This window comes from Girardinichthys multiradiatus, chromosome X (genome assembly GCF_021462225.1).
Source record: "Girardinichthys multiradiatus isolate DD_20200921_A chromosome X, DD_fGirMul_XY1, whole genome shotgun sequence".
NCBI lineage: Eukaryota > Metazoa > Chordata > Actinopteri > Cyprinodontiformes > Goodeidae > Girardinichthys > Girardinichthys multiradiatus.
The window spans coordinates 24,723,229-24,750,113 of NC_061817.1; the positions used below are offsets into that span (position 1 = coordinate 24,723,229).

At 38.5% G+C, this 26,885-nt stretch overlaps 1 long non-coding RNA gene across 2 annotated transcripts; it reads left to right on the top strand.

Annotated features, from left to right (window-relative positions):
* Positions 1-26,885, top strand: LOC124862552. 2 transcript variants are annotated; one of them, XR_007036942.1, is made up of 4 exons: positions 1-333; positions 11,887-11,971; positions 17,472-17,615; positions 26,483-26,885. It is a non-coding gene; the product is annotated as an uncharacterized LOC124862552 (long non-coding RNA). The 2 variants fall into 2 exon arrangements; XR_007036943.1 differs by having other exon boundaries at positions 17,472-17,528.

A 26,885-nucleotide genomic window follows, 5' to 3' on the forward strand; every position in this document is an offset into this window, starting at 1 on the left:
AGGCACCCCATAGGCGGACCCACATTGGCCCTGAAGCCATTTGAGTCAAGCGTGAATCAAAGGGAATACTGCATAGGGGGCGAATTTTAGATTGGATATTTAAAATAATCCAGGCTATAGTTTAAGTTTAAGGGTGGACCAGCAACGCTTTTATCTCTGTTCATAAAAGAAAAAAGGATAAAAAAGAAGTGAAGCGAAACAATTTAGGGCAAAAGGAGACTTCACGTGAGAGCGATAGGAGAGAGAAAACAGCTCCGTCTGTGGATCACCCTGCTTTAATGGAGAAAATCTGCATGGAGTCTTTTCACCGTGTTAAAAATGGGACTGCATGAGGTTTGTCGTTGTTTGGTCGGTGCGGTGAAAATAAAACCCAGTGTAATTTGTTTAAAGTCAGCCTTCTTTTCTCATGCAGTTAATCGGATGATGGCGTTGCATGCTGTTTGTAATAATAGTCGCGGTTTGGCTGCTATCGGGGCGTACAGTAAATGCCGGAGGATGGCAATGCGTAAAAACACAGAATGTGTATGTATATATATATATATATTCTGCCTAACGTATTACTTGTCACTTAATTTTGTTATCTTATTTTGAAATGTAATCTTTTTATTCATTTTCACACTGTATGACTTGATTGTAACAATAACACCACAGAATAACGAATCGATGTACACTGTTCACTTATTTAACTTCTCTGCATAATTGTACAACAGAGAATAGATTTTTAATTGTTTTTTGTTTTTTTTAGCCATTAAGAGTGTTTGATCTCAACAAATACATCACAGAACAATAAAATTATAAGGGTTTTTTTTATGTGTGTGTCAAAAATAAATGCTACATTATTGCATTTTGTTTATCTTTCTGAAATACTACTGAATCACAAAATAAAGACAAAAAAATACAAATATAATTCATCGTTATATGGTTTCAGTATACGGGTGAAATCTGGGTTAGCCTTATTTGCTAAAAAAATCTGAAAAGATATAGTAAATGAATGCAATGCAGGATAGTCAAAGAGGTGGTTAGTTGCAGACTTAGGAACAGACTATGATGTGTGACAAAATAAATGCAGCATTACTATATTTAATATTTATCTATTTATAAAAGAGCAACAAAAATATAAAACACAAAAATAAACAATAAATAAATATGTAATTTTTGGTATATGGAGGAAATATGATCTTGCCTTTAAACAAAAGTTTTTTTTTTTATTCATACTAAAGCCCAAATATTGATTTGCTGTTCACTTTTTTCTGCTCAGTATGCTCAAGATCTGCTCTATATTCTCAGATGTTGGTTGTATTTCTTGTATTTAGAAGGTGCTGGAATTTCATCTGGTTATGAGCTCTTGTCAAGTGAGTGGATCTAGTATAGAATAGTCAAAGAGGTGGTTAGCTGCACATTTAGGAGCACACAATGATGCGTGCGCTTACATGCACACCCACATGCAGCAGACTTAGTGATAATTAATACAGAGTGAGTGATTTCTTAAGAAAAAGACCAGTTTTATGACAGGGATTGTCCCTGATCAATGAAGCGTTGATGACGGACAGTCTCTGCCTCCCACCCACATCTACCCATGGGTAAAGGGGACTGTTGGATATTTAGGCATAGGCAAATTCATTGTCCTTGATTTCCAAGCATTAAATAACATATAGGCCACTGGAGCATAATAAAAGCTGTTGATTATCTGTAACCTTTGATCACAGAGGGAGTCTTTCTTGAAAATATATCACTGATCATTTAAATCTAACACTTTTAACAGATTTTAGATAAATATGACAAATGAGGTAGCTATCTAAATGTAAAATAAAATAATTTCTACAGTTTATTATTCAACAGAATAAATCGGCTTTTATCAAGTTACATTCTCCAACCACATAAATTCTGAAAAAGAAAGCAGGTACCCTTCAACCCGTGTGATTGTGCTCGTGTGTGTGTTATAATGCATGAGTTAAAGTGGTGTAATTCATTATAGAGAGCTATATTTGGAGATTACATACAATTAAGGAGAAATGTATGTAAGATACACTTACTCTTGATTTGTTGCTGTATTTATTATGTATTGGCATAATCTAAATCTGCTCGATGGGAGGAAGTAAGTTCTTGGGTATGTGCAGAGGGAGAGAAGGAGGGGGGTCCTACACAATAACTGCTTGAATTGTAGTGGCATATGGTATAACCAGAAGCCTACTGAAGGCTGGCAATGTATTTAAAGCTGTGCCCTGCATGGATCTACCTTCCCTTTAAACAAATAACCTTTTTTTGAATTTTAAAAATATGCAGATTTGATTTTTAGATGATTGTTACCTAAATGCAACCTCTCACAAAAATGGCATCTGTAACACATTTCTGTGTAAGTACTGTGCCAGAAGACAATCTGTTTATTCATATCATATGTTCTGTGACTGGAAACAAAAGATCATTGGAAGCATTGTCACTGCAGCCAATGAACACAATGGAAAGACATATCACACCCTACACACACAGACACACACACACATGCACACACACATTCAACTAAACAGACATTTTTCTTTGTAACAGAATTTGTATTATTTTTTGCCCAGCTGCTGTAATATCTCATCTCCTGCATTTGAGGTTGCTCTTTATATTAACCAAGCATAGTTTATTTTAACTCCTTAAATTATCACAGTATTAATTAGATTTTACCTCTGTGGTCTTTGTATGGGAATTTCCATGCAAAAATCTATACTTGTAACATTGGAGGAAGCACTTTCATATGAAAACATTATTTTTCTGATCATTTAAAGTCTTATTAATATAAGAGATGAGTTCTACCAATTTACCAATGCTTACAGATCAGGTCAGCCTTCAGTCTTCAAGTCTGATCATCATTCCGGCAAGTTGTTACCATAAAGGCCCTTTTGCTTTAAGCAGACAATTGTTTTTTTGTGTGCAGTGATTGATTTCTTGCACAGCTGTAGGTCAGAGAAGCATTGCAAAGGCATTACATAGTTGAATTGAGAAGCAGCGATGAAGATCAGTTTGGGACTCACTGCAACAGGCCTGGTAAGAAGACCCAGGTGTGTCCATGGGATGCTAGATAAGTTGCTTGGATATCTTATTTTCCATTTTACAAGTTCCTAAATTCTTGCACAACAGCCTGAATGATTTTAAGGGGTGATTTATTAATGTATTGCAGACTTATCCAAAACTAAAACAATGCCACATGATTGTTTTGGCTTAAATGTGCAAATGAAGACCATGCTATATACCTGGAATCTCCCTAACATTATTGTTTTGCATGCAAATTGGTGTATTTGCAAAAGAAACCAGATTATCAGGAAATGTCATACATGTGTGGTAACCAAACAAGGTTTTTCACCTTGAAACTATAATGCACGTGTCCTCACAGTAGCAGAAAGAGGTCTTACAAATTAAATGCTACAAAAAAGTAACAGTGATACAAATCTCTGTTGAAAATATGATCAAAGGTTCGATTTGAAAAATAAAAAAATCTTAATTGCTGCTTTACTTGAGAAATAAAAAATTGGGTCTTGAAGAGGAGCTTGTTAAATGGCAGAAAATCAAATTAGAGCCAAGTAGTGACAACAGTGCAAAAATCCAACTTCACTGAAAACTTGCTGAATTGCAGCCTCCCGAAGAATGTTCAATTTGGATTCAGTTATTTACGCCTTCCTGCACGGCAAGCTGTTGCTCTGTTAACGTGTAGCTTGGTTGAGAAGTAATTAAAAGGCTAACCATGCACTGAAGTCAGGACAAGTTAACATGTCATTGACTTTGAAAACAAGCAGAATAATCTGAATAAAATGAAGCATTCATGCAGTGCCTTCCAATTTAGGGGGTTCATGGATAAAATACTAAAAATTAGCAACACATACTACATTATGTGTGTTCCTCCTTGTTACTTTGTTGCAAGCTGCTATAAATCTAAAGCTGTCATCAGTACAACAAATCCGTTTATGTGACATGTATATTATTTTGCGAATGACGCATCCAATTAAAATTGTCCTCTGTAAGACCTAAACCTGTTTTCTTGGTCGCCATTGTGCTCCCTCTTTAGCAGATGGCTCCTCTGTCATATTAATTTCACATCCCAATGGCCAATTGCGGCTCCAACATAAAAGTGATGAGACGTATTTCAGAGTACTGGCTGATACCCAGAAGTCCAACAGATATGGCGGCCTTTATTTAAATTTTTATTATGGATTTTCAACTATGCACTCATCATTCCCATTGCCTGCCTGTCATAGTTGCAATGTCTGCCACAGATAAAAGTTCACATCTTTACAGCAAACCCTACATGGTGGTAAAACAGAAACAACCGAATAGCAAATATTTTCAGTTCAACGAGAGAAATATGCTCCAATAACACCAGTAGCTCCTCAGACAGAAAAGACAAGAAAGGCCCAAAAGATAATGTCACATTCACATATAGTCTTTTAAAATCATTAAAATAAACAGACCTTTGATTCTGATCTAAACCAACTAAGCAATACAAAGCAAAACACAGAGAGTAATGAAGGTTACAGATGACTGAACTAAATTTTAAAGGACAAAAGTATATTACAGCTTTAAAACCTAGAAACAATAAGAGCATGAAGCATAAATAAATCATAATTGACCTTTCAGTTGTTTAATAAAAGCATATATTTTAATAGCACTTCTTGAAACAAAAAGCCATTGCAGCCATGCCTTTCTTAAAAGCAGGAAATGAGTATATATTTGATTATGTGTAATCTGGACCCACAGTGTCCAATGTACTATTGTTGTAGATAGGACATGGACTGTTTTCTTGCTTAAAAGACACATTTTTAAAGAAAATATGTTGACTTGATGTATGGCTGCATATTTTTAACAGAAAATTAATTTCGGGGGCGTTTTTGCTTAGTGTATTATCACCAGATGAACATGGATGGGCTAGAACAGATAGATGGAGCAGGGAATAAACAGCAAAACTACAGAGGCAACTGCAGCTGTTGTTTGTTAGCCTAAGGTTTATCAAGTAAGAAAATTGACTTTACATTGTTTTTCATTTACTTCTTATGTGTCCTTTGTCAGTACAAAACATCTGCTGATGCTCACAGATCGTGAAAAGAGCCATTTGTTCAACTTAGACAGCTTCTTCAACTGTACTATTTTTTGTGTCTGAGCTCAATGAAAGAGTGATGTTTTGATTGCGCACCAGTATGATTATATGTCAGTATTTTAAATCCACTTTCTTTTACTCCATGTGCAGCATTAGAGTAAACTGTCTTTTTAGAGAGAAAACATGTTGTGAAAAAACCTAACTGGAGATGGAGTCAGAAAGTTTGAGTGGCATGATGGATATCTTCCCTGGAATAATGTTTTAGGACCTACATTACTGTAGAGTAGTTGAACCCTCATGAGTAAAACACAAGCAGATTATGTGGAATAAGGCATGAGTTGTGCAACCCCTGCATGGCCAGTAATCTGGTGACATAGTTGTTGGGAGGAATTTATACTGGCGCATACCTGTGCATGTCAAAGTAACAATGCTGGTCAGAACAGGAGCAGAAATAACGTCTGAATCCTGCCAAACATTTTTTGTGTTTGAAAGTACTTTTTTTGTAAATTTGCATCTGTGTTGAATTATAGACAGGCTAAGCACTGATACTATAATTTGAGATTCCAATGAACGGTCTTCAGTAGCTTTCAGCTGCGTCCTCAGCTGAAAGTGAACTGAAAATGAAAAGTTGTAAAAATGAAGATATATGCTTTTCAATGATTCTCTTTTACTTGGGTGAACTGGAGATAAACATTGCAACTTCAAATTATCTACCTGCATACAAAAGGCTAATTTGTTCATAAATGGAAACATATTCTTTACATTTTGTTTGATGATTTACTACAAAAGATGTGCAAAAAAACTATTTTTCTAGGCTGAGGATGACAAGGGTGCTATACATTCTCTAGAGGACATTAAACATGGCCTAGACGAGAGAGGATTGGATAACGTGTAGTGGTGAGTGAATGGCTGCACATGCTCATTAGAATCATTAATCACCAGGGACAGAAATGCCTAATGATAGAGGGAGGATGGATTTTACCAAGGGAGGAGAGAAAACGTGTGACAGAGATGAAGGATTCTACCAGAATATTACATTTCAGAAAAATTATAGGTAGCTTTCACATCCGTTTACATTTACAGGATCTGTTCTGAGCACTCCTGGGTCTGGCAACTTCGCCCGGATTGCCTGAAACAAAAGGAAGAGTGTAATTAATAGCAGCCTTCACTGTCATTTTAAATTGTCATGTAATTCTAATTTAATGTGACATTCTCACTGGAAGTGTGAGAGGAAAGTGGGCTGAGCCAGTTATCTTATGTGGAAGGATAAAAAAACCCATCTCTGTTGGAGATCAAATGGGTGTGTGACATATTCTCACAAACAATTGATTGTAAGCTAAAGGATTTCTCTTATGGGGCCTGCTTTCACTGCATCGTCCCTTTGTCACCCACTGCTGATTGGAACAAACTGAGCCTCATGCCTGTGGAGACCTGGATGGAGCCCTGCAACACTGGATCCTGTTGGTTGAGAGCAAAAAGTTCTGAGCCTGGTCAGTCCTTCGCAGCAGCAGAGGCTCTGGTGATATTCATGTAGGATGAGGATAGGCTGTTTGATCAGCACATATTTTTAATTAGCTCCAGGCCCCCCTAGAGTTTCAGCTGTGCCATGGAGTAGATTTCTCCTGCACTTTTCTTAATTAAAATACTTACAAAATCTAGACGCATCATAAAGGATTAAATGTGAGTTTTGTGTGTGTGAACCTATAGTAACATCTGTTTTATCCACTGGTGTGTCCATATTATCTCCCTAATACCTTACATGTATAATTTAATACTTTCTGTCCTCGACAGTGGTGGTTCCTGTATGAAAGTGCCCTGAGCTCCTTCTGACCCTAGTTTCTATACTTCTCTCAATCTACGTTCAAAATGCCAAAAAAAAAAAAAAAACATTGAAAATGTTTTTTTGTGTTTTTACAAATACAAATAAGGTTGTCCAAATCTCAAATTGGGTTGTGAAGAATCTCTTTCGTATTTGATCAAGTTCAGTTAAACAGTTTAATTATTTTATATTCTGAGCAGAGATGATCGAATGCAGCATAGAGTCCTTAAAAGCACTAAAATAACCCTTTAGTTTTGCACAGAATTTAAAGCTGTGAATTAATAATTAATTTCATCTTAATTAACTAACCACAATGCACAGTCATTCTTTCTTCCATGGCTTACACTTTGTGAAAACACTCAATCTGCACTGAATAAACATGCAAATTAACATTATAAAAGATATCATCCACTACAGAATAGTGCCCTGAGCAGTGAGCCCTATTGGGCCCATGAAAGACTTCTACTGCTGCTCGGTAACAATGAATGGCTGTAATCCAGGTCCACCAAAAATTGCAGAAAGAGGATTTTTCCAATTATTAACTGACACAATAAGAAATTAAGACTTAAAATGTAAAAACTAATGAGTTAGATTTTGAGTAATTACATTGATGTTTGTGTCATTTTAAAATTCACATCTTCTTTGTTGCTCATAGGGGATCGAACATTGAACATTGCCGAAATCCTTTGTCAGTCTGAACTAGAGATATTGAAGATATTGTACTAAAGCTGGTGAACTGGAATTTTGGGTATGAAGAAAAAGCGGTTTCAGTGCTTTGACAAAGAAGGCCTAAATCTCTTAAATATGTACTTTGGCCCGAAGGGAGAAAAGAAACAAGGGAGGGATTCTTCGGTCTGACACTGCAAGCTTAAGTTCATAGGACTGACCATAGAGGGGTTTTATGAGCAGGCTCTGTTCGAGAAAACATGTGGCTGAGGCCTTTAACAAATGCCCCTGCCACAAACATTAAAAATCATATGACAGAAGAAGTTACAGCCATTTGTGAAGCTAATAGGCATATCTGATCAAAGTTTAGGAGGAATATTTTAGTCATGAGCAATTGTAGGAAACTCTTATCACATCTGGGGATTCTGCATGAGTGTAGGACAGATACCTCATAGCAGGGTGCTTTACACTGATTCTGGAACCCATACAGCATCTACATCACAGGCACCATTTTACTGTATTAAAATGTACTTTATTCGAGATGTATATTTTGTTTGCATGTTTTAATTGCAAGACTTAGTCAGAACAAATGAAAAATATTTCACAACTATACATTATACAATGTTTTGCTAAGGGTATTGAAAAGTCTCCAACCTAAAAAAATAGATTTTTTTCAGCTCACCATAAGTTCTCATATTTGGTTCATGCAAGGATGGTAGACAACAGAGGCACCGCAGGGTGGAAAAAAAACAGAAAATGCCAAATAGATGGGAAAGATGAGTGAGGGTGGAGTGACTCTTCAACCATCGCAGGCAGCTTCCTGTCCGGAAAATGTCTATTCATCATTTTCACGTCTTCGTGTCATGGCTTACTATGGCAATAGCCAGAAATGTGGCAATGATGACACCGAGGATTGATGAGGTGCAGGTGGGGTTGGCTAGCAGGGGTTTTGAGGTGGAGATGGTCAAACCAGATGTGGCATAAGTGGGGCTGGGGATGGACTGAGGGGAACCCAATGAAGGTCATGGTGTTACTCACTGCCCCCGTTCCTTTTGCACACATGCAGACACACACCCACACACACATGAATTTAGGCCATTTACAAAGACCAGATTGTATATTCATGCAGACACATAAACACTGCTTTCCACGTGCTGTTACCCATCACAGCGCAGCTTTACCCACAATGTAGACACTGGCCAGCAAAACTTCATTACACTACAACAGCATTACAAAGACAGAATACCACATTGAAATAATGGTAAAATTAAAATGAATAGGGTGCATGGTGCTGCCGGGAGAAAGATAAAAAATGAACATGAGTCAAACATCTATGTGGTATATATGAGGTTACGGCTGGCAGTCGACGCTAGTTTTGCTTTGGAGACTGGAAACTGCTTTCATTATAAATCCCAGTGGCTTTATAAGCTTTACAATGAAATTACAAACTAAAGAGAATGAAATGTTTCTGTCAAAATGACTAGTGGCTGCTTGCAGATTTTCTAAACGGACTCAAGTAAACGTCCACATGCCAGAACTAGTCGTGTCATGAAGTAATACATGAACTTGTTGACCAAATACCCATTTTTGACATCATTTCTGTGTAATATAGCTATAGCTAGAAAGAGGACTGGGTATTTAGACAGAAAACTGTTAGACAATAAACTGAAAGAAGTGATGCAAATGAACAATAATTTATGTTAAATATATATTTTCTGACTGTATTACATTTCGATGCGGAGCATCGGTTAAAGGTAATAGATCACGTTCATTAAACAAGTAGCTATTAATTCAATTCAATTCAAATATACTTTATTGCCTAAACAGGCAATTTACCAATGCCCTAATGGAACAGATAACATAAAAAAACAACAAAACTTTATATTTTAATGACACAAAAGGTAAAAAATACTGAAAGCAAGAAGATGAAGAATATTCTCACTTATTTTCTGACAGTTTGACTTAATCTTTTAGTATTTCCTCCTCCTTCTTGTATTATTGGGGTTCTGGGTGAGCCCCTTACTTTAGCACGCGCACATTTCACAATGGAAAATGTTTTTCTTTGTGCTTTTACGAGTCACCTGCAGCATATGACCATACTGTTTCAAAATGTCTCAAGGCCACTGTTCGTGTAAGTATTTTATTTTGTTCATGTCTATTAGGAGTAACAAAGAGTGTGTGGCTGAATATGTTTTGTGGGGCTTGTTTTACCGTGACAGTGATAGGAACTATATGCCACATAATCCCATTTTTCAATCAGTTTTTAAAGGGCACAGTGACAAATATGTGCCACACTTAGACTAAAACACCACAGGATTACAGTATCACTGCCCTCTCTAAGCTCTTTCTTTACCGCCCTTTTCAAGTGATCCTCTTTTAGGTAGTTAAACTGACTTTCATTCACATGGTGTATTCCTTTTGACATAGCATTCAGGCATCATGTGCAAATTAATTTGCATTTAAATTACATTCAGACCTAAACTAAGAGAAAAAAACTAACAGAAAAGAGTGATAAGTTAATTATGAGGAAAACATGAGTTTGTAATCTCTGTATGTCATTGGACCTGAAAGAAAGCTAAAACATTTTAACTCTCTAAAAGCCCCACTAAATAGTCATATTCAATAAATTAGAATATGTGTTCCAATGAGGCTTGTTTGTTACACTAAAGTACCTTTGAAAAAAATAACCTTCAAGCAGGTAAATATGCTTTTCATAGCAGAGACATTTCTGTATTAAAATGATTTTTATTGGTCTGATGTAATATTCTGATCTTACATTTCTTGTTTTCATTTGTTGTAGGAGGAAAGTCACCATAATAACAGAAATAAAGGCTGGAAAACATCTGTGTGTGTGTAATCAGTCTACATAATGTGTTTCACTTAGTGAACTGAATTACTAAAATAAATGAGCTTTTCAAAAATATAAAAATTTGTTGAATATGACCATGTTCATGTATATATTACCCTGAAATTGGTTTATTTAATTTTAACCATTTTTTTAAATATTTTTGTTTGAATTTTATAAAGTATCACATTATGATTTCTTTTTAACAGTGAGAAAATATGTTTTAAAATGGACTACAGAAAATAAGTCAGAAACAGAATCTCACCACGTACATTTTATGATTTACAGTCAGACCTTTAAGACTCAACATCTGATGAGAAGTATATGCTTCCAAATCTACCATTTATCTAATAGTATAAACTTTTATTACTGAAACTTCATTAAAGGACAAACGAGAAAACTTGATTATCACAATAATTTAAAAATGAATTAACATTTCCTTGTCAGAATGTAATGCAATAAACTTGTGTTTATTTTTTAATGACTTCAGAGATGTACTCCTGTATGTTTAGTTTAAAATGTACTGGTATGTATTTACTTGAACTGAGTTTTGAGTGGTATCATTCATCTCATGTTCAGCAAAACAGGAATCAAACATTATTTTAATTGTCTTGTTAATTCAATCAAATGGGATGTCAGAATAGTCATAAAATTATAGAATTGCAGAACTAGAATAAGGTACAGCTCCATAAATGTTAATGATTGAAAGACAACTGCTCTTTTTTGCTAAGTTGCTACTTTCTATGTATAAATATAAACATCTTCTTCATCTGTCCTTATATTGCTCTTATGAAATCACACTTTTAACATTCTAAATAAATTTTCCAGGATTGCCAGGAACAGCACTGAGACCAGTAGTAGTGGTTAAATTGGGGCTTAGGTTCACTTTAAATAACTGGTTCAGAATTTGGTTATTTGATACTTCCACTTCGTTGCTATTGAAAACTCCAATTTTAAGTTATACTGCACATAATCAGATCCATGATTTGGAGTCATGGCCTACCATTGACTATATTTGGGACATTATGTCAACTCTAACTTTAACAGACTCCCTTAAACAGCAGCAATCTAGATTTGTGCTTAGTGTGAACTCAGCTATTGGCAACTTCCCATAGATAGGAAGTTCAAAGATTTAAATTTAATTGTTTTTCATACAGAAGCAAATAGAAAAAAAAGAAGAAAAAAAAAGGACCACAAATTCAGACATGTCCCAAAGATAAATTTAAGACTTAAATCATGACTGGAATACAACAGAACGTGTAAATGCTCTCATTAAGTAGAGCAGAAACTAAGAAATGATAAACTCGAAGAGACCTGGCTTCATTCTAAATTACTCCCAGACTTCCCCTTGTGGTTAAACAGAGCAACTGTAACAGAGCACAGTCTTTTAACACAGAGACAAGCCACGCTTCGGAGGGGACAATGGAACTCGAATTAGAGGCAACTCTTATATCAAAACGTGTCCTTTCTTCCTTTTCTTTTCAGTCTGCACTGTGTAGCGTATCCCTGCTGGCACAAGGCGTACTTTGAAGAGTGTGCTTCTCCCAACTCGGTAGCTGATCAGAACCAGGTGAGTATGGCCTCCATATGCTTTCCATTTGTGCAGGATGTAAATGGATTCAATTAGGTCCAAATGCACAACCTGTCAGCCAGGAGGAAGTGGCAGACTTTCAAAGGCCATTAGATTATGGACAGGATTTGGAATAAAAACTCCACCTGCATAGTGCGCCACTATTCAGTTCAACTCAATTCAATTCACCAAGACTGTTGAAGATATTCAAGCTTTAATGCTGACCCTGGAATATCTGTGTGGATGCAAAGTGTATACATTTCTTTTAATTAACACTATCTATTGCTGTCATGCACCTGCAATTAGATATGCAAATGAAAACGCAAAGCTGCATCATATTCTTAGCCAGTGGAGCCATGAACACGCCTGCATTACAAACAGGGACTTTCACAGCTTTAAACTCACATGGCTCCATCAGTCATGGCTGTTAAAAAAAGGCGAGCCATAAACATTTAAGACTTTTAACAGACTGACCAACTGTAACACATTTCCTTTGTTTTGATAGGGGGGAATTCCTAAATTTAACATTCAGTTTCACACATTCATCTCTGTAATTGTATAAAATATGACTTAATGTAGTGCGGAGGTTAGAAAGGTGCTGCAGAGGAGTGAAGAAATAGTTATGCATTTTGACACTGTTCTAAAGAAAGCTTTAAACCCGGATAAAACGAGAAGAGATGTTTTGCCCACGAGAGAGGACATATCACAAGAGACAAGGTTCAGTGGAGGGCCTAAACTTTACTGGCCTGTTACAGAAGTGAATCAGTGGATTATTTCAAAGCCATTATAATCCATCACTATTGCTTAAGACATCCTAATGAGCTCATTAGATAAAATGAACATCAGATTGATCACAAAATGGAGCAAGTGAAAAGCAAGACATAGAGAAGCAGAAGGTGATGGAAGAGAAAGGAAATAGATCTCATGTATCTCATCAGAAGGAAGAAGTAGAGAGAGAGAGAGAGCTTAATTATTTGGGTTATTTTGAGTCTATTTTGGGAATGACACTGACCTGTCTTGGATCACATACTTGTATATAAACAGGTACATCTGAATATATTAGAATAACATTGAAAAGTTGAATTACAATTGCACAAAAATTGCATTTTAAAAAGTTCATTGCTGAAATGTCCATATAGGTACTGGGCAGTGTTTGCATGTATGAGTAAAGATTTATTTATGATCAAAGATATATTATTTACATAAACACAAATCATATCACAAACTGTGTTTTATTTGTACAATAATATTTAATGTGGCAAGCCATGCTGGCCAGAGTGAGACTATGACCATTAAACTTGATTTAGTACTTTTGACAGTGTGGATAGGTGCCAAGTCCTGCTGGAAAGTGAAATGTGCATCTCCGTAAAGCTTGTCAGCATTGGGAAGCATGAAGTGATCAAACATGTCCTGGTAGACAGCTGCAGTTACTTTGGATTTGACAAAGCAAAGCACCAGCACATGACACAACACCCAAATCATTACTGACTGTGAAAACATCTATCACAGTTTTTTTTCCTTCCACCTTACTTTCCATTAATATGCTTGGTATTTGTGAACCGTTAACTTCATTAGCATTTATCATTTGTGCTTTACCCTCCTTGTGAATGGTGTCAGCAACAACTGCTGTACAAATAAGACCTCTTCCTTGTATTTGTGTAGCTCACAAAATAACAATTGTGCATTTTGAATCATTTTTTAAGTGAATTTTGTATTATTCTATTTTATTAGGAAACTGAATTTAGGTAAAAAAAAAAAAAGCAACTCATAAAATATATAGCTCTGTGTAATAATTAAATAAAATAAGATAAAAGTAATTTTTTTTTTTAATTAGAAAAATTAAATAAATGAACTTATCCATGGTTTTCTAATTTATTGACATGGACCTGTACATGGTGCGATTCAGTATCCAAGCATATCAAAAGCATGCATGGTTGTAAAAAAATAAATGTAAAAGTATCAGAAAATACACAGCTGATAACAATAAAAGAGTTAAAAAAAAAGAAATGTATTAGAGTATATATTACAAGATTTCTGAAAATATTTCCTCCTTGAAAATTACATGATGGGCTGTTAAAACATCAGGAATGTAAAAATGCTGCTGTCCCAACATAGATTTAAGTGAAAATATGTACAAGAAGGTCAATATTATAGTAGCAACAACCCACTCTGTTTCCACCTACAATGGAACAGATGTGCTCTCAAATCCCAGCTGTTGCCAGATGTAGATACAAAACCATCTGCGTGAGCTGTTGCTCTATCTGTGTTTGTTAATGTGTGTGTGTGTGTGTGTGTGTGTGTGTGTGTGTGTGTGTGTGTGTTTGAAAGAAAAAAGGAAGAATGAAGCCAGAGCTGAAATCTGTGTCAAACTGAGTAACGTTCCTGTTGGTTTTTTTATGATTTGAGCCTCACACAGTGGAGTTATAGAAGATCCTGATAGCTCCACTGTTCACGCTGGCTGTTTTATAAGGGGAAAATCTGCTAAAGGTTTAATTAGTGGAACATAGCTTCAAGTGTGTACATAAACTTTCATGATCTTGTCACAGTTTAATCCAATTAAAATGCAAAACATAAACTGGAGCTGCATAGCACAACAGCTTCCATTCATCATTCACACAAGGTAAGTCTACAATACAAGAGCATACTTTTCTATTTGCATTTTTCTTTACAGATTATTGAAAGAATAAGGTTTACACCCTCCTGAAGGCTTTAACATTTCTGCAAATAAATAAAATTGTACACATAAACAATATAAACTAATAACAAACTACTTTCTATGTATTCACTAAGAAAAGAGATTAAAGTATTCTCACCCTATGGACATTTCCACTTAACTTGGTTTTTTGGAGGGGTGGGGGTTATGTTATAGACCAACCAAAAGTAGTGCATAATTGTAAATTGGACAAAAATTAATACATGGTTTTCTAGTTTTGTATTTGAATTTAGACCCCCCTGTTTTGCTCCAAGATTTTCCTGTGTTTAGTCCCATCCATTTTGCCATAACCTCTTACCAGTTTCCCTGTAGCTGATGAAAAGTATGGAAACTGCCAATGATACTGCCACCACCCTGTTTTCTCACCAATCTTACATAACGGGCAGAATTGTGGAGTGCATGGCTAATAGCTGATCTAACAGATTTTCCCTCTTCAGCTGTGAATCTCTGTAGCTCCTCCAGAGTTTCCATGAGCCTCTTGGCTGCTTCTCTGATTCATTTCCTCCTTGCCCCCTGAAGTCAGTTTAGTATAAAGGCCATTTGCTGGTAGGATGCGAGTTTTAACTTTTCCTCCACTTCTCTGTTTTGGTCAATCACCTAAAATCCCACACAAATACATAGAAGTGTGTAATGCGACAAAGTTTGGAAAACTGAAGAGGTAGGAACACTTTTGCTGATTGTTTAAATAATGGGATGAAGCTTAGGTGGAAAGGAGATTTCCCAGAAGAGAGAACAGTTGTTGATAATCAACAATCAAAAATTGAATGCTGTGTAAATATTTTTTATCTGGATTTATGGAGAATAATTCTGTGAGAAACTTGCTATAGTTTGTAATTTAATGGAAACTGTCTAAGATAACCAGAAAATGTAAAAAAGGAATAAACTAGATCCAATTAAATAAGCGCATAAAGGATCAGACATAAAAAAATATAATGGCATGAAAGCCCAGGAAATAACCGATTAAAACAGACAAGCACAATTTTGACCGATAAAGGTGGAGACAGTGATTGCTTTACTGCTGTGCTCCAGTCAAAGAGGATGGTCTCAATAGATTTCCCCAACCTCCATAAAGCCATGCCTAAACCCACTTCACAAAAGGGAAAAAAAAAAAACCAAAGCGATCAATTAATGCCCTGCTTCAATAACTAGCACAGATGGAGGGGGGGCCCGGTACATGTCTGCAACTTGCTGGGCTTCCAGCGTCCTGTGGCCCAGAGCAGCAGAGTCTAGGTCTGGTCTCTGCATGTCCACCGCTGCCTTTCTTTCTCTCTGTGTGTACATGCCTCTGTGTTCTAATGTGTCCGTGTTGAAAAGTTCAGTATTGAATGAGTACATTGAACAGTGCACGGTGCTCTTTAAAGGCCAATGAAAATAAAGGAAAGGGAAAATGTAGGCACTCTGAAGAAACGGGGAAAAAACCCAACAGAGCGAGGCAGAGAAAGCAAAACCTTACAGCGCCAGGAGGGACTTCTCGAGGTTTTAGCACTCAGATATATAGGGGCCATAAATCCACCACTTAATGTCCTTTTGGCCCCACGTATACGGTCAGTGACAATGACATTGACTGACTTGCGTTTAGAAAATGTTAGTCAACACAGCAAATTTCAACAAGGCTGCCTGGAGCAGCTCCATATTTTACTCTTTAAATTAATAAATTTCTAATCCATTAATAAAAGTCAAAATAATCACCCATTGCGGAACACAAGGCTTTTAAAGAGATGTATGATATGTTTCAAGAGGAATGCAGAATTCGTAAATCATGACAGGGAAAACAGTTCAAATGGCTCCTAAATGATGCAAAGACCACACTAGATGAATTAAATCTGTGTGACGATTCTTTTTGGCACCCTGTCCAGCTTTCATCCTATGTCTAAAAGTCACATTTGGTGTTAAGAATTATGTATGACCTTACAAAAGATTCTGAAGGTAGGTAAACGCGGTGAAATGTATTTTTCGGGGATCAAAACGAGCAGTCATCTTTGTGACGACCAAACCCATTCAGAGAGGTAAATCATTCATGCACAAAGCAGCAGGGAATATTTTAATACAGTTGCCGCAAACGTATTTGTGCACATTTGACTAAAGATGCTAAAACTGGCAAAAAGATGTTTAAAAAAATTATAGGATTTCACATTTGTGGAGGATATTTGTAAAAAAAAAAAAGTAAAAATAGAAATGCCAGTAAGACTTTGGCCACATTGTTTAGTTGCGCTTTTGTTCACAAAACTCACAAATCACGATCTTTTTGAAGTATTCTGCTGGGCTTGGTCTATCGTTTTTCAAAGTTCACTTTTTTTGTAAAATTTAATTAGCATTTGCAAATAATTTTACTGTTTTGCTTTATTCTATACACCATCTGAGAACAGAGATGACAGATGTCTTTGTAATTATCTATTTGTTGATTATTTGACTAAGCTCCTTATACTTGCCGTCCATGGGAACCCATGTGATTTCATTTCTGCTCATGTTTCACTTTCCACTTTGTAAGTGCTCCAGCACAGACAAGTATGCACCATCACTCACCATGGCTTCAAAGTGTTCAACAATTGTGTGCATGCTCCAGCAATATCCCATCCAAGGATTACCCTGTGATTTCTTTGGATATTGATTTGTTTTTTTTCTATTGTGTCCATATGTTAGTGAGTCCACGTCCAATCTATGTGATGTCAGCTTTTTCTCTGAATTTTGGTGATTGTTCACAGTATGTCTTGATGCTCATCAAGATGTCTTGGCCTTCCAACACTTAAGCCATTCCTTATATCAAAGTACTTTTTTTTTCCATTCCAGCTGAATCTGGTGTGAAACATTGAGTTGGTGTTGGAGGACTTCTGACTTCCTGCAGAGGTTGGTGTCTGTTTGGACTTGGCCTACCTTTTGGAAAAAGATTGGGAGGTCACACGGTTTAAACGTCTGGTTTGAACTCCATATACAGTAACTATACCCCTTGAACGTTTTCAAATTTTATCATGATGCATTCACATATCTGTATTTTATTGATATTTTATGTGATAGACCAATCAAAGTAGGGCATAATTATGAAGTAGCAGGAAAATGATGTGTGGCTTTCTACATTTTTACAAATTAAAAACCTGAAAATCATGGCTTGCATTTGTATTTAGCCACTACAGTTGATTTACCCCTAAATCAACTGTACTCGGATTACTAGGTATAGTCCCTCGTGTAATTTAACCTCAGCAGAGGTTTGCTGGAAAACAGTGGTGTGTCGGGTTTTGAGGTTTAGAGTGACCAAAGCACAGACAAGAGCTAGGCAGCAGCATGTTTAAAGGAGTCTTCTTACTTTATTTAAAGAATAATCCAAAGGCTCTCCAACGTAGCAAGAACGTAGCAAAATCACTGCAGATACAAGAAATCCAAAAACTTACAAACTTGATACAGCAGGAACATAGTAGGCAAAGTACATAGACGAAGGTAGGTGAACGGTGTTGGGACCCACAGCCATGGAAACAACAAGAAAGATGCAGTATAAACCTTTCTGGAACTTTCAAAATAAATTACATTTAACTGACTTCCAGCACAACTACAGCCAGGAAACGGGGTAATAGCCCGTGATGCCATTGGCCGTATAAAACCCCCACCTTTCCAATGGTCCGATCTCTACCACCCGGACTATGTGCGAGGCTGGCCGGGGAGACAGCGCGCTAACGTCTCTTTGCTGGCAAATTGACATAAACTCTTCAAACTGGATCCAAGGGTGTCATACGATTATCGATCATATGCACTAAGTTAAGTACAGATGAATTACTGTCTGTGTACCCGGTATTCATTCATAAAAAGGGGAAATTAAGGTATAAGCATTGCCATACCTTGTCTCTGAGGCCTGCAGATGCAAACTGTGCTCCAGAGAAGTCCCCAGTAGGAACGTTGTCTCTACGAAGCCGAGTGGAGCGGTTTTTCCCGGTCTGAAAGGACGACAACAGGAGCCGCATCACTGTGGTATCATGCAGTTTGGTCGGCCGACAGTGCGGCCCTCCAGTCACTGCTCCGGATGTTAGCTGAAGCTGACCCTTTCTTCACAGAGCTTTCTTCAAACGTCGTCGTCGCCTGGACAATTCCTCCTCAACACGTTTCAAACGAGGTTAGGGTTTGGGCAGAGATATTTAGGGTGAAATGATCTGAACGTTTTCATTTTCTGAAGTTTGGTTTTGTTTGTGTGAAACTCTGCTATCTTAGTGCTAGCAGGCTATCTGCAGCACACGTGCTCAGTTTTGTATTCTGTTTGTGTATTTTTAAAGTTAAGACAAACTTTATTTAAAGGGTGATGTTAAACACAGAAGATTGATCATAACGCGCCATCTGCGCTTATGCATTTTAACCCTTTTATTAACGGTATTTTAAAGGTGTGTGTTTGATTCTGGTGCTAAGCTATCTGCTTCTTTTGTTAGATTTAACTGCTAACAGCTAAGAACACGTGCTTGCATACTTAGGCCCATTTCTCCAGAAAGCTTTGGTTCTTTTCCAAAATACTTCCTTAAATATTTGACCATTTCCTTAATAATATTTATTTAAATATTTTAATAAATAAAGGCAGCTAATGAGACACCATTGAGAATTAGTCATCCAGAAGGTTGGTTTTATTCAGCAGATCATTCTTTAAAACATTATTTTATTAAAATATTTTATCTGATCTTGCATTGTGAATGGTTGTCTAAAGGTATGCTGAATATTGCCTAAGTTGGTTCCAAGACTAACTTAACTTCATTTCCAGATTTTTCAAGATAATCCTTGGTTCTCAAACATACATAACATTGCATGGCAATGTTGCATCACTCTTTTGGTCATGGTTTTCAATCATCTTTAATCAACTTGTTTATATTGTACATATCCCATTAGTCTTCGTTATCCTTTAATTCTGCTTAGTAGTTTAGTTGGATTGTTTTAGCATAGTAAAGAGTTTGTTGATTGAAATATGTTTGACTTTGAGTTGACTTATTTTTGTTAATACATTCTTGTATTTTAAGAAATTGTGTGAATTCATTCCATGTGTGTGCAGAGTTTGGCTGTTCAATAATGTCAGAGCTTGGCTCACACCTTTCTATTTTGTCCTGATACCACCGCCTTACTGGGCTGGTATTCACAGGATAACCCATAACAGACCGAAATATTATTTGATAAAATATTAATATTAAATATTAAATAATATTGTGCTGCATGGTGGCACAGTTGGTAGTACTGTTGCCTTGCAGGAAGAAGGTCCTGGGTTCGATTCCCAGCCGGGGGTCTTTCTGCATGGAGTTTGCATGTTCTCCCCATGCATGCGTGAGTTCTCACCGGGTACTCCGGCTTCCTCCCACAGTCCAAAGACATGCCTGTTAGGTTAATTGGTAACTCTAAATTGCCCTTAGGTGTATGAATGAGTGTGTGCATGGTTGTTTGTGTGTTGCCCTGTGATGGACTGGCGACCTGTCCAGTGTATACCCCGCCTCATGCCCATTGACTGCTGGAGATAGGCACCAGCTCCCCCACAACCCACTATAAATAATATTTTAAGATTCATAGTCACAACAACGGAGATATGAACAGGGATTCGAACGGAAGGAACCAGCGAGGAACAAACAAGAACAGAGGGCTTATGAACAGAGGGAAGTGGAGTATGGACCAATGAGAATGAGAGATAGGAAAACAGGGGAGATGGAATTCAGGTGTGGATCAGGTTGTAGAGAACTGAGGGAGTGTGAATAGTTGCTAAGGTGACAAGGCTAGAAACAAAATGAAACACGAGAGCTAAACCATAACATAAATCCAGAGGGGAAAACGTGAAGGAAGCTAGACAATAACATAACCAAAGGAACCTGACTACAAAAACAAAACTATAAATAACAAAGATCAAGGAAACAAAACTATGGACAAAGATAATAAAACAAAAGAGACATAAGAACCTAGAATAATCATTAACTAAAGTAAACCAAGAAACCAGAGGGACTAGAAGAAACATCAAAACATAATAATTAACAAAGAACCCATAAAAAACTCTAACCGAAAATAAACAAAACCTAAACCACAGAAAGGGAACCAGGATGAGAAGGAACAGAGAAAATAAACTAGTAAACAAAGAGCGCAGGTGAACAAATATTTAAACATAAATAAACACAGATATACTAAAAGGGAAACTAAACTAGAAACTACAAGAAAGACAAGGGAACTAGCATACAACGAATATACAGGGGTTGGACAATGAAACTGAAACACCTGGTTTTCAGAATCAGAATCAGCTTTATTGCCAAGTTCGTACATACAAACAAGGAATTTGACTCCAGTACACTTTGGTCTTTGGTTTTGTTTTTGTATTACAGAATATACATATTTACAATGTACAATATACACATATATAAATAAAAAGGTGCATTTGCAACATCTGTATGCTGTTGTTTTGTACTCTATTGAATGTTCAACAGAGAAACAGCCTGGGGAAAGAAACTGTCTTTGAGGCGGCTGGTTTTAGTAAACAGTGCTCTGTAACGGCGACCTGAAGGTAAAGCTCTGAACAGTTTATGTGCAGGGTGTGTGGGGTCTGCAGAGATTTTAGCAGCTCTTTTCCTGACTCTAGACCTGTATAAGTCCTGGATGGAGGGAAGGTCAGCCCTGATTATTCTCTCTGCAGTCCTGATTATTCATTGCACTCTGGACCTGTCCTGTTTTGTGGATGAGCCAAACCACACTGAGATGGATGAAGACAGGACAGATTGAATGATGGCAGTGTAGAAGATGACCAGCAGCTCCTGTGGAAGGTTGAACTTCTTGAGTTGCCTCAGGAAGTACAGTCTCTGCTGGGCCTTCTTTCGAACAGTGTCTATGTGTGAAGACCATCTCAGGTCCTCAGAGATGGTGGTTCCTAAGAACCTGAAGTGGTCCACGGCCGATACAGTGTTGTTGAGGATGGTGAGGGGGGTGTATGGGGGTGGAGTTCTCCGAAAGTCCACCACCATTTCCACGGTCTTGAGTGGATTGAGTTCAAGGTAGTTCTGACCGCACCAGTGTACCAGCCGATCCACCTGCTGTCTGTATGCAGACTCATCACCGTCCTGGATCAGTCCAATGACAGTGCAAACTTCAGGAGTTTCATGGACGGGTCCGCTGAGGTGCAGTCATTTGTGTACAGGGAGAAGAGGAGTGGAGATAGAACACATCCCTGGGGGGCACCAGTATTTATTGATCTGGATCGGGAGAAGATGCTCCCCAGTCTCACCTGCTGCTGTCGGTCCGTCAGGAAGCTGTTGATCCACTGACAGGTGGAGGCTGGGACGTTGAGCTGCGTGAGCTTCTGGTGGAGGATGTCAGGTATGATGGTGTTGAAGGCTGAGCTGAAGTCTACAAACAGGATCCTGGCGTACGTTCCTGGATGGTCGAGGTGTTGCAGGATGAAGTGTAGACCTAAGTTGACAGCATCATCTGCCGACCTGTTTGCTCGGTAAGCAAACTGCAGGGGGTCCAGCAGGGGGCCTGTGATGTCTTTCAGGTGCTTCAACACCAGCCGCTCAAAGGATTTCATGACCACAGACGTCAGTGCTACAGGCCTGAATGGGATGTGGAGGAGATGGTTTGAGGTGTGCATGGCTTCCTGTCATGTCTGCAGTAGAAGCCATTCAGACGGTTGGCCAGGAGACGACTCTGTTCAGGATGGGTGGGGGGGGCTCCTATAGGCAGTCAGGTTTCTCAGACCGGTCCATACAGCCGAAGTGTCACCAGTAGAAATGCTGTTCTTAAGCTTCTCACTATAGCTTCTCTTGGCTGCTTTGATCTCCTTTGTTAGTCTGTTCCTAGCCTGCCTGTACTGCGCCCAATCTCCACTGCTGTGAGCTTCTTCCTTTTCCCTGCGCAGATTCCTGAGGTGTGGAGTAAACCATGGCTTGTTATTCCCAAAGGTGCAGAAGGTCTTGGTCTGCACACACATGTCCTCACAGAAACTGATGTATGATGTCACCACATCAGTTAGTTGGTTTAGGTCAGTGGCTGAGGTTTCAAAACAGTCCAGTCTGTGTATTCAAAGCAGGCCTGTAGCATCTGCTTTGATTCCTCAGTCCACTTCTTAACAGTGTGAACCTTGGGTTTGGAAGCTCTTAGTCTTTGTCTGTAGGTTGGGATGAGGTGGATTAGATAATGATCCGAAAAACCCAGAGCAGCACTGGTAACAGCATGATATGATTCCTTTAAAGCTGTGTAACAATGGTCCAGTGTGTTTTTGTCTCTGGTGGGACACTTAATATGCTGTCTGTATTTGGGGTGTTCATGGGAGAGGTTTGCTTGTTTGTTTAAATCTCCCAGTATTATGATGAAGGAGTCCGTGTATTTTTTCTCTACGTCTGTAATCAGCTCAGCAAGATGTTTTTCCGTGGCAGAAGTGCAGCCATGCGGTGGAAAAATGAGCCGATTATTATAAACGAGGAAAACTGTCTCGGTGAATAAAACGGTTTACAGATTATGGAAAATGACTCCAGATCCGGACTACATGTTTTTCCCAGCACTTTTACGTCTCTGCACGAACCTTCATTTATATAAAAGCAGATTCCGCCTCCTCGCCTCTTCCCCGATAGCTCCGCGCTGCGATCCGCTCTGTACAGCTGGAAGTCCGGCAACAGCAGTGTGCGGTCCGGGATGTTTTCATTTAACCATGTCTCAGTGAAGCAGAGAACCACTGATCCGCGGAGGTCCGTGTTTTTACTGGTGAGAAGAAGCAGCTCGTCCATCTTGTTGCTTAGAGAGCGGACATTTGCCAGGTGGATTGAAGGCAGTGGTGTGCGAAGTTCTCGTTTGCGGAGCTTTACCAGCGCGCCAGCACGGTTTCCCCTCCGATGCTTTCGGCGCAGTATCCCGTATAGTGCCGCAGCTCCGCTTGCCAGGAGCTCAGTGAACCTCGGATCAATAAAAGATGGTGAAATAATCCCAAGAAAGGACTCTCTTATGTTGAGAAGTTTCTCTCTACTGAATGAGACCACAGTACTGTGACTCGAAAAACATAAAATCACACAAAATACAAAAGCAAAGAGAGAGCGAAGCTCCGAGGCTGCCATCGTTGGCGCCATCTTGGTTTTCGTCCAACCAAGATGGCGCCGACGATGGCACAATAATTAGACCACAATAATTTATTAGTATGGTGTAGGGCCTCCTTTTGCGGCCAATACAGCGTCAATTCATCTTGGGAACATATACAAGTCCTGCACAGTGGTCAGAGGGATTTTAAGCCATTCTTCTTGCAGGATAGTGGCCAGGTCACTACATGATACTGGTGGAGGAAAACGTTTCCTGACTTGCTCCTCCAAAACACCCCAAAGTGACTCAATAATGTTTAGATCTGGTGACTGTGCAGGCCATGGGAGATGTTCAACTTCACTTTCATGTTCATCAAACCAATCTTTCACCAGTCTTGCTGTATGTATTGATGCATTGTCATCCTGATACATGGCACCGCCTTCAGGATACAATGTTTGAACCATTGGATGCACATAGTCCTCAAGAATGGTTTGGTAGTCCTTGGCAGTGACGCGCCCATCTAGCACAAGTATTGGGCCAAGGGAATGCCATGATATGGCAGCCCAAACCATCACTGATCCACCCCCATGCTTCACTCTGGGGATGCAACAGTCTGGTTGGTACGCTTCTATGGGGCTTCTCCACACCGTAACTCTCTCGGATGTGGGGAAAACAGTAAAGGTGGACTCATCAGAGAACAATACATGTTTCACATTGTCCACAGCCCAAGATTTGCGCTCCTTGCACCATTGAAACCGACGTTTGGCATTGGCACGAGTGACCAAAGGTTTGGCTATAGCAGCCCGGCCGTGTATATTGACCCTGTGGAGCTCCCGACGGACAGTTCTGGTGGAAACAGGAGAGTTGAGGTGCACATTTAATTCTGCCGTGATTTGGGCAGCCGTGGTTTTATGTTTTTGGATACAATCCGGGTTAGCACCCGAACATCCCTTTCAGACAGCTTCCTCTTGCGTCCACAGTTAATCCTGTTGGATGTGGTTCGACCTTCTTGGTGGTATGCTGACATTACCCTGGATACCGTGGCTCTTGATACATCACAAAGACTGGCTGTCTTGGTCACAGATGCGCCAGCAAAACGTGCACCAACAATTTATCCTCTTTTGAGCTCACCCATAATGTTGTGTGCACTTCAATATTTTGAGCAAAACTGTGCTCTTACCCTACTAATTGAACCTTCACTCTCTGCTCTTACTGGTGCAACGTGCAATCAATGAAGACTGGCTACCAGGCTGGTCCAATTTAGCCATGAAACCTCCCACTCTAAGGTGTTTCAGTTTCATTGTCCAACCCCTGTAATAGTCATAAGAAAACCATAACAAATAATAGAAAATTAACTACTAAAAGAACTTAGAGAAATTCCAAACTAATAGAAAACACAAGACCACAACAAAACCAAAGATGTCGCTTCATGACATGGTGAACAAAGAGTTTCATAAAGCCCAAGAAAGAAACCACACAGGTCTATTGCAAAGTTATGGAGACGTTTGAAGCTCAGTTAGGTTATATCAAAAAACACTGTTCAACAATAATTCTGAAATGATTGCACATTTCTTAATAATTTGAGTGACCGTCATATTTCCAGGTCCTTAAAGAAAGCTAGGATAATTTTTGCTAATCCTAGTCACCCTCTGTGGGCAGAATTATCCTTTTTACCATCAGGACGGAGATACAAAATGCCATATTGTAAGACAAATAGACTGAAATAAATCCTTTATCCCCGCTGCTATCAGGCTGGTCAATTCCAGGTCCACATTGTAAGGACTAATATTTATTTACTTATTTTATTAAGTAGCTGTTTTTTTATTTGTACATATTGGAAAATATAGTTAATTTAAATTTGGAGGATTTGCAGAGATCCACAGCTCAGGTGGAAAAATCAATGGAAATGACAATTATTAATCATGCACTCCACAAATCTGGCATAAAGGAAAAGTGGCAAGGAAAAGATATTGCGGGACGAAAACCCTAAGAAGTCATGTTTACCACAAGCCATGAATGGAACTCAGCAAACAAGTGGAAGAAGTTGCTCTGGTAAAGCAACACCAAATTTAAACCCTTTAGTCCATGTGCGTGGAAAACTAATACACTACATCAACTCTGAACCCGCTATGCCCACCTTGAAACATGATGGTGGCAGCATCATGCTGTAGGAAATCCTTCAGCAGGGACAGGGGAGGTGATCAGATTTGATTGGAAGATGGTTGGAGCTAAATACAGAAAAATACTGGAAGAAATCCTGTTTTTCAGTGCAAAAAAGTAAGCACTGGATCAGAGGGTCACCTTTCAGAAAGACTTCTGCTTTAAACACACAATAGAATGGCTACAATAGAATGGCTTACATAAAAGCATATTCATGTGGTAGAATGACCCAGTTGAAATCTAGATCTGGGTTTCACTGGGAATCTGTTGGAAGACTCCAAAATTATCAACACTCTCCATACAATATGACTGATCTTGAGTGATTTTGCAAAAAAAGAAAATCAGAAATGTCAAGAAGATGTGAGAAGCTTCTCATATTTTATTTGTAAAAGAAAAAAGGAATATAATTTATAATTTTGTTTCTACTTTACAAATAGGCAATATTATCTGTTGGTGTGTCACATAAAATGCATTGAAGTTTGTGAGGTTGTAACCTGATGCTGAAATTAAGTGCTTGGTCACTGTGGCTTTGGTTCCACGTTCAGAGTAGTCATCACCATTGACAAAAAAAGAAGGTAGGGATGTTGAGTGAATGCCTGCTTGCTCAACAGATGTGATATATGCCTTTAATAACCTTTGGCTTCTTTTTTCAGCGTCCTGCGGGATGTGTTGTTATTAAGGCCCAGATCTCATTATGATGACCACATCTTCTATCGTCTTCCACATCTAGCAGGGCGTCAACATTAACACAAAGCCAACATCCGCCCCCCTGTACTAGTGCTGATGTGGCACTTGTTAATGGTGCCAGCATGTCTCAGTCCTGACTAAGGAAGATATGGTCTCACATTAACCAGCAATGGGGAAGAAAAACAAACATTCTGGTGGCTGATCATCTGTTGAATTGGTGGGAATCTGCAACTCAAAGCATTACGACCGCTGACCTAACAACAATGCATTAGAAGGAACTGCAGAAGCCTGTTTTGTTAAATGGTGTTTGATGGCTTTAATAAACATTTTCCATTACGCCCAGGAACCAAGAAGAAAGGAAAGAGCTCA